Below are 10,242 nucleotides of genomic sequence, written 5' to 3'. Positions count from 1 at the left end.
TATATTAATCTTACGCCTGAAGTGATTGCTATTTTAATTTAATGGCATTCTGATCTGACCTTATCTTCTATGTCACATTTTTGCACTTTATATTGTTTCTATAGCGATTATTGACAAAGTCTTAATAAACATTATCATCAGTTATTATTTAATTGTTTTTGTATACTTCAGATTTTCACACACATGTAATGAAACATAAAAACAAAGAAATAGAAGAGTGATGGCATTAAAAAAGAACAAGTGCTCCATCAAAAATTGTAAAATATATATATAATAAATATCCACAAGTGATAAATATGATATACCCCCTGCGCACAAGATTAAATGTATTGAATGAGTCCGATTCAAGACCTATCGCAGCTACTTTGAAATTGCAAATATAAAGAAATTACCAGAAATGAGTCCCATATATCAAACAAAAAACTAGTAATAGTAGCGCAGATAGTTCAAAGGGTAATCCTCCACACAGAAAAAATAAATGTCCTTTTAAATTCCTTATGCAGAGTCTCTTAGAATTCCTCTCCACCAATTGGGAACAATAGTGAATTTACGGGGTCACCACACCACACATCCTCCACCTTGGTGCTAAATAAGGGGGGTGGCAACTCACCAGACAGCGTAGCCCACCTATTCTCATAGGATAGGCAATAAGGCAAAGAACACAAATCTCCTCCGATCAAATTACAGCAGCCGACTGTGTCTTTCCTTGTAGCTTGTCATTAAGGCATTCCCTTCTCCTCACAGCAATCCTGTGGGGTATACAAGATAGAGTCTTCTATGTTTCTTGGTAATACGTCATTTATTTTGCAATATCATCTGAGTATGGGTATGGAGTCTGTCAAAAGGCTGACCGGTCCGGACATCGGATCCGACGTGCTCCATCAAGTCTGCCCCCCCCCCCTCCTTTTTTTTTTCTTAATTATACATTTTTTTATGTTTTTTATTCATTTATACATTTTTTTTTTATTTATTTTGTTTATAGATAGTATGTATTGACTAATTCTCTACTTCTGCTAGAAGTATATTGCAAGCATTAACTACCTTTTCTTTTTAAACCCCTTGATGTATTAAACCACTTCCCTCAAATGGAAGTACCTGTACATCCTTTGGGTTTTAGTGATCCTGGTATCTTTTTTTGAGCCAGAGATACTCTATAATGTAAAAGTGATCTGAGCAGCTATAAAGCCACCATATCACTTCAACAGGGATTGGAAGATGGTCTTCCACTCCCGTCTCCACCCGCTTCCACTCGCCACCTTTCCCAGGCTCTTCTGTTCTACCAGAGAGCCCAGGACTGATGTAGGCAGTCACGTCGGCTTACCATAGAGATGAAGTAGGGCTTCTGCTTGCCGTTCATCTCTGTGCTGTATGAAACCGGAAGTTATAAGGATTTTGTCGCTTCCAGTTTCAGTTTGTTGTTTAACCACATCCATACCGGCGTATAGGCAAATGACGCCGGTAGGATGGCTTTCTAGACCCGGGCGGCTGTCATATGACGTCCGCCCGTTCTAGCTGCTACTGCGCCCAGCGATGAGGGATGAGGCTTGTCCCTCGGACATAGCCCATCCCTGATCAAGGTAAACAGCCAATAGAAATTGGCTGTTTACCACGTGATTGGCTGTGTCAATCACAGCCGATCACATGAGCAGCTCCAGCGCGAGCCACTCGTTCTTTCTGCAATGCGCTCCCCTGGGGAGCCAATCCCCGATCTAGGTAAAGAGCCAATGAAATTGGCTTTTTACCACGTGACCGGCTCTGTCCAATCACAGCCGGTCACAAATGTCAACAAAGATGAGGGTAACTCACTGTTACCAGGCTCTTCTCCTCACACACCGATCCAGTGTGAGGAGGAGATCTGCAAACAGTGAGTTACCAGAGTATTACCAGAGAATTGTGAAATTACTGTGCCCTGATTGCCCCCATCAAATAAAGAGGACCTGTCACCTGCCCATCTGAGTACCTGTCACCTGCCCATCAGCATACCCGAGTACCTGTCCCCTGCCCATCAGAGTACCCGAGTACCTGTCACCTACACATCAGAGTACCGGAGTACCTGTCACCTACCCATCAGAGTACCAGAGTACCTTCCACCTGCTCATCAGAGTACCTGCCACCTGAAGTACAGGAGTACTTGCCGCCTGCTCATCAGTACCCATCATTACTCATCAGTACCCATCAGTACCTATCAGTGCCAGTACTGATCATCAGTACCCATCAGTATCCATCAGTACAGTATCAGTACTACACATCAGTACCCATCAGTACCTATCACCTGCCTGTCACCTGCCCATCAGAGTACCCGAGTACCTGTCACCTGCCTATTGGAGTACCCGAGTACCTGCCACCTGCTCATCAGTACCAGAGTACCTGTCACCTGCCTGTCACCTTCCCAGCAAAGTACCCGAGTACCTGTCACCCTTCATACAGCTACCATGTCCAAGTCCAAAAAGGTTTTCACTGCCGAAGAGGCCTGTCAATTATTATCCTTGACGGATGAGAGCAGCGGGAAGCTTTCACTTTCCGATGCCGAAACCCTTTCTGAATCTGGTTCCGAATTTGAGCCCTTTGAAGGCTTTACATCGGGAACTGAATCGGAGGAGGAAGAAGTTTCGGCCTAAAAGACGTCGCACTGAAAACCAGGCAGACACCAGCAGCGCCAATGGCCAATCGGCAAACGCCAACGGTGCTGGACCCCAGGAGGAAATGCCCAGTACAAGTACTGGAATGTCACACCAGCCCCAAAGAAGCAGAGCCCAAATGCAGCTTTCCGGATGCCTTGGCAAACCCATTGTGGCTGCCTTCTAGCTCTGGGTCAGCTACAATCCCCCCCTTCACAGCACAGCCAGGTTTGCAGATCAACACCCAAAATTTTGTTCTAATTGATTTTTTTAAATTTATTTTTCCCTATGGAGTTCCTTCAAAGCATCGTCGACCAAACAAATCTTTTTACCCAACAGTTCATAGAGAACAACCCCACCTCATATCATGCCCGTCCTTTTGAATGGAGACCCCTAACAGTAGAAGTGTTCAAAGTGTTTTTCGGCCTTACACTCAATATGGGGGTTACAAAAAAAAAAAACGAGCTGCATTCTTATTGGTCCACCAAACCCATCCACCATATGCCACTTTATTCATCAGTCATGTCCAGGTCCCGCTATGAAATTATAATGCGCTTCCTAACCAAAAAGTTCCTGCGAGCAACCTCTCTGTATCTGGTGTATAAATATGGATAAAAAGTGATCATATATACATGTAATCAAATTAAATATGTGCAAAAATAATCAATCAAAATTAATGTGTAAAAGACAAAAAAGTGCAAGGTGCAAAAAGGTGTCTAAAAAGTCTTCAATGTGCTAGTCCCAGTGGTGATATATATATATATATATATATATATATATATATATATATATATATATATATATATATATATATATATATACAATTATATACAAAAATATGCACCTTTAAAACGCCATGTGGGTAAAGCCGATGTACAAGTAAGTACCGTGGTGGTGTAGTGGGAGACACTGCAGCTGTGTGTGTCCTCCTACGCTGGCACAGCCCGACAGTCTCGCTGGCAGCGAATCGCTCCATCTGTCCTTGCCCCTCCTCTACGCGTGACGACACAAGGGACCACGTGTCTTCATCAGGGGGATTTGATTGGACTTAATGCTTTATATACAACAAACGGTCGCCATTTTACCGGAGCTCAACAGACTGTGAAAGAGCTCAACAGACTGTGAAATGCTAATAACAGATGCAAATTCCAAACGTTCATTAGAAAAAAGGACAAACAGGAGCTGACTGCCTATAGGTGCCACCCTCATCACCACTTCAGTACCCTACATTAAAAAAAAATTACATTTTATAAAACAGCTAATCCTTAACAGATTCATATAACAATATATAGTGTATATAATATGTATAAAATCACAATGGAGAAATGTATAAAATCAATATTCAAAGGTCATGAACTATAAAAATTATTAAATACATGATCTATGTAGGTTAAAATCTCTCAATAAATATCATAAAAACATACTAATAATTACTAATAAAACAATTCAGGTCAAACTCTTTATTAATCCCCCCTGGAGACCCCTAACTGTAGAAGAGTTCAAAGTGTTTTTCAGCCTTACCATCAATATGGGGGTTACAAAAAAAACGAGCTGCATTCTTATTAGTCCACCAAACCCATCCACCATATGCCACTTTATTCATCAGTCATGTCCAGGTCCCGCTATGAAATTATAATGCGCTTCCTGCATTTTAATGATAATTCCAGAGATGATCCCAATTTTGATAAACTATAAAATTCGCCCCCTAATTGATTTCTTTTCCAGACGGTTCCCCGAAGTTTATGTCTCTGACCAAAAGATCGCTGTGGACGAATCATTGGTCCATTTCACAGGCCGGCTGGCATTTAAGCAGTGCATTCCCAGCAAGAGGGCTAGGTACGGCTTAAAACTTAACAAGCTCTATGAGAGCAAAACTGGATATGTGTACGCCTTTCGCGTGTACGAAGGCAGAGACTCCAAGCTCCAGCCCCCTGAGTGCCCAACGTACATGGGAATAAGTGGGAAGATTGTTTGGGACCTAGCCTTCCCACTGTTGCAAAAGGGATACCACATTTATATGGACAACTATTATACCAGTTTGCCCCTTTTCCGCCACCTGTACCTGAAGAAAACCTTGGCCTGCGGTACAGTAAGAAAAAACCGGAAGGGCTTCCCGCAGAGTCTTGTCACCACTCAAAATTAATGTGTAAAAGCCAAAAAAGTGGTGCAAGGTTACAAAATGGGGAATCCGAAAGCCTAAGGAACGAATAAGTAATGGCTTTGAAGTGGAGGGATAGTAAGGACGTTTACATCATGTCCACAATCCACAATGACACCTCAGTGGAAATTGGAAGATGACGCGGTCCCGTTCGAAGTCCCTTTCGAAAGCCTGCTTGTATACAGGAGTACAATAAGTACATGGGGGGGGGGGTGGATTTAAACAATCAAATGCTGCAGCCCTATCTCCTGACATGAAAGACCCTCTTTTGGTACAAACAAGTTGCAGTGTACTTTTTCCATTCGGCCATGTACAACGCATATGTCACATATAAAAAGTCCACAATAACACCAATCCCCTTCCTCCAGTTTATTGAAGATATTGCCACTGCCCTGATTTACCAGCAAGGATCCCCCACAGAAATCATTCGTTCTGATTGTGTCAGCAGACTTCATGAGCGCCATTTCCCTTTCCATATCCCACCATCAGAAACCGGAAGAAGACGCCAAAAAAAGTGTTGGTGTGTAGCAAAAAAGGTATTAGGAAAGACACCAGTTTTCATTGTACCGAGTGTCCCTCCCAACCTGGCCTATGCATTGGAGAATGCTTCAAAATCTATCACACTGCCCTAAACTTTTAGCCCATATTTCAATCAGACTGCTATTTTCCCTTTTTCAATTTTTGTGCTGAATATTTTCCTGCTGCCTCAACCAACCATATCACTGCCTTCCTTGTGAACCAACCCTGGCCTGTATATCGACTATGCCTCTGCCTGCCGTCTGCATTATTTATCCGCCATGTTTCTGCCTTTCACGGGAACTGACCCTGGACTGTTTATCAATTATGCCTTAGCCTACCGTCTATTTCTGCCTTTTACCTGCACTGACCTCGGCCTGATACGACCATGTTTTTTGCCTGCCACTTAGACTGATCTTTCACCCTGCTACTGTAGTAGTGGGATTCAAAATGACACAGGGGTCTCACTTTTGTGAGGGACTTCAGAATATAGTGTTCTGATATGAGAAAAACAGTTTTTGGTTTTCTCTGGGTTTGTAATCTCGGAACAGGGTCTGGAGTCCGGAGGCTTCAAAGCGATTTGGGTGGGAGAAGCCTCTACCCCTGTACCCATTTTTTCCCGACCGCGGCCCTAAGCTTGATGGTCCTGCCTGCTGCCTGGACCAATACTTTGGCTGTGCTGATCATATCCCTGCCTGCACTGACCCAGGACTTTTTATGGAACATGTGCCTGTTGCCTGGACCAATACTTGGGCTGTACTGACCATATCTTTGCCTGCTGCCTGTACTAATTATGGACAGTATTCCTGCCTCCTGCATGGACAATCCTTTTTTCTGCTGCTGACCATATCCCTGCCTACTACCTGGACCAATGCTTTGGCTGTGCTGACAATATCTCTGCCTGTACTGACTATGGACAGTATTCCTGCCTGCTGCCTGGACAATCCTTTCACTGTCGCTGTCTACGTTCCTGCCTGCTGCCTGGACAACTGCACTGCTAAAACCACAGGTAATTTTTTGTTTATCCGTTGCTCAGCAGAATGTATTTTGGTATGTATTATGCTATGTGTTAGGGGCCTTCAACAATGTGATAGGTTGTCAGGAATTTATGTGTGTGTGATTTATGTCCCTAGCCACTTGCCAATCGGCCAATGTATATATACGTCCTCCGTTTAAACCTAAATACCGGTGTTATGGCAGCAGATAGCTGCCATAACCCTGGTATTTTTTTAAACGGTGGATGGTTGGCTTTCCGATAAGGGTGGTCCCAGTGGCGGATTCGCAGTGGGATCACCCTTTCGGGATGGCGGAAAAGGTGCCCCCTCCCGCAGCGTCCCGGTCCTTTTCCTCGCTTACCGGACCCGCCGGCAGCGGAGAAAACGACAGACAGGATGTCGAGTGAGGGCAAGCTTGCCCTCACTCGACTCTATGGTCTTGGAGGACCTGAGCTACGGTAAACATTGTTGCCTAGCAACCGGTTTAAAGGTCCCTTTTTTTTTCATTTTATTTATTTTTTCTATCTTTTAGTGTACTTGTGAGATCTGAGGACTTTTTGACCCCAGATCTCACAAAAAAGAGGTCCTGTCGTGCCTATTTCTATTACAAGGAATGTTTACATTCCTCGTAATAGAAATAAAAATGATAATTTTTTTTTTAAAAATGGTGTAAAAATAAAATAATAAATAAAATAAATAGTAAAAAAAAAAAAAAAATTAAAGCACCCTGTCCCGTTAGCTCGCGTGCAGAAGCGAATGCATACGGAAACCCCCCGCCCACATATGTAAACGGTGTTCAAACCACACATGTGAGGTATTACCACAAGCAATAATTTTAGCCCTAGACCTCCTCTGTAACTCTAAGATGGCAACCTGTATACATTTTTAAAATGTCGCCTATGGGGATTTTTAAGTACCAAAGTTTGTCGCCATTCCGTGAGCGTGCGCAATTTTGAAGCATGACATGTTGGGTATCTATTTACTCGGCATAACATTATCTTTCACATTATGGGAAAAAATTGGTCTAATTTTACTGGTTTCTTATTTTTTAATTCAAAAAAGTGAATTGTTTCCAAAAATATTGCGTTTGGAAGACCGCTGCGCAAATACGGTGTGATAAAAAATATTGCAATAATCTGCATTTTATTCTCTAGGGTCTCTGCTAAAAAAAATATATATAATGTTTGGAGGTTCTAAGTAGTTTTCTAGCAAAAACAACTAATTTCAGCTTGTAAACACCAAATGTCAAAAATAGGCCTAGGCAAGTGGCTATGCATGATGGTGCTCCTTGGATGTTGGGCCCTTCTTTATGGCTAGGCTGTGAAAAAGTCTCACACATGTGGTATTGCCATACTCAGGAGGAGTGGCAGAATGTATTTTGGGGTGTCTTTTTTGCTGTGTACATGCTATGTGTTAGGAATATCCTATAAATTGACAACTTTGTGTAAAAAAAAAGGTTTTAATTTTTTTCTCACGTTTTCCAAAAACTTGTGGAAAAAAATGACACGTTCAAAAGACCCATAATGCCTCATAGAATATACGCTGGAGTGTTTGCTTTCTAAAATGGGGTCATTTTGTGGGCGTTTCCAATGCCTTGGTGCTCTAGGGCCTTCAGAAGTGTGATAGGTAGTCCGAAAATGATGTGTGTAATTTATGCTCCTAGAACGCCTGAAGGTGCTACTTGGATGTGGAGTCTCTGTATGTGGCCAGGCTGTGTAAAAGTCTCACACATGTGGTATCGCCATACTCAGGAGGAGTAGCAGAATGTATTTTGGGGTTTCATTTTTGCTATTTACATGCTACAGTCAGGTCCATAAATATTGGGACATCAACACAATTCGAATTGTTTTGGCTCTATACACCACCACAATAGATTTGAAATGAAACAAACAATATGTGCTTTAACTGCAGACTTTCAGCTTTAATTTGAGGGTATTTACATCCAAATCAGGTGAACGGTGTAGGAATTACAACAGTTTGTATATGTGCCTCCCACTTTTTAAGGGACCAAAAGTGATGGGACAGATTAACAATAATAAATCAAACTTTCACTTTTTAATACTTGGTTGCAAATCCTTTGCAGTCAATTACAGCCTGAAGTCTGGAATAGACATAGACATCACCAGACACTGGGTTTCATCCCTGGTGATGCTCTGCCAGGCCTCCACTGCAACTGTCTTCAGTTCCTGCTTGTTCTTGGGGCATTTTCCCTTCAGTTTTGTCTTCAGCAAGTGAAATGCATGCTCAATCGGATTCAGGTCAGGTGATTGACTTGGCCATTGCATACCATTCCACTTCTTTCACTTAAAAAATTCTTTGGTTGCTTTCGCAGTATGCTTTGGGTCATTGTCCATCTGCACTGTGAAGCGTCGTCCAATGAGTTCTGAAGCCTTTGGCTGAATATGAGCAGATAATATTGCCTGAAACACTTCAGAATTCATCCTGCTGCTTTTGTCAGCAGTCACATCATCAATAAATACAAGAGAACCAGTTCCATTGGCAGCCATAGATGCCCACGCCATGACACTACCACCACCATGCTTCACTGATGAGGTGGTATGCTTTGGATCATGAGCAGTTCCTTTCCTTCTCCATACTCTTCTCTTCCCATCACTCAGGTACAAGTTGATCTTGGTCTCATCTGTCCATAGGATGTTGTTCCAAAACTGTGAAGGCCTTTTTAGATGTTGTTTGGCAAACTCTAATCTGGCCATCCTGTTTTTGAGGCTCACCAATGGTTTACATCTTGTGGTGAACCCTCTGTATTCACTCTGGTGAAGTCTTCTCTTGATTGTTGACTTTGACACACATATATACCTACCTCCTGGAGAGTGTTCTTGATCTGGCCAACTGTTGTGAAGGGTGTTTTCTTCATCAGGGAAAGAATTCTTCGGTCATCCACCACAGTTGTTTTCCGTGGTCGTCCGGGTCTTTTGGTGTTGCTGAGCTCATCAGTGCGTTCTTTCTTTTAAGGGTGTTCCAAACAGTTGATTTGGCCACACTTAATGTTTTTGCTATCACTCTGATGGGTTTGTTTTGTTTTTTTCAGCCTAATGATGGCTTGCTTCACTGATAGTGACAGCTCTTTGGATCTCATATTAATAGTTGACAGGAAAAGATTCCAAATGCAAATAGCCCACTTGAAATAAACTCTGGACCTTTTATCTGCTCCTTGTAAATAAGATAATGAGGGAATAACACACACCTGGCCATGGAACAGCTGAGCAGCCAATTGTCCCATTACTTTTGGTCCCTTAAAAAGTGGGAGGCACATATACAAACTGTTGTAATTCCTACACCTTTCACCTGATTTGGATGTAAATACCCTCAAATTAAAGCTGGAAGTCTGCAGTTAAAGCACATCTTGTTTGTTTCATTTCAAATCCATTGTGGTGGTGTATAGAGCCAAAAATATTAGAATTGTGTTGATGTCCCAATATTTATGGACCTGACTGTATGTGTTAGAAATATCCTATAAATTGACAACTGTTTTTAAAAAAAAAGGGTTTTAATTTTTTTCCCACATTTTCCAAAAACTTGTGGAAAAAAATGACACGTTCAAAAGATCCATAATGCCTCATAGAATGTAAGTTGGAGTGTTTGCTTTCCAAAATGGGGTCATTTTATGGACGTTCCCATTGTCTTGGTGCTCTAGGGCCTTCAGAAGTGTGATAGGTAGTCCGAAAATTATGTGTGTAATTTATGCTCCTAGAACGCCTGAAGGTGCTACTTGGATGTGGAGTCTCTTTATGTGGCCAGGCTGTGTAAAAGTCTCACACATGTGGTATTGCCATACTCAGGAGGAGTAGCAGAATGTATTTTGGGGTTTCATTTTTGCTATTTCCATGCTATGTGTTACAAATATCCTATAAATTGACAACTTTGTGTAAAAAAAAAAAAAAGGTTTTAATTTCTTTCCCACATTTTCCAAAAACTTGTGGAAAATAATGAAATG

This window comes from Pelophylax lessonae, assembly GCF_965119305.1.
Source record: "Pelophylax lessonae genome assembly, chromosome: 3".
Classification (NCBI taxonomy): Eukaryota; Metazoa; Chordata; class Amphibia; order Anura; family Ranidae; genus Pelophylax; species Pelophylax lessonae.
This window is presented reverse-complemented; position numbering follows the sequence as displayed.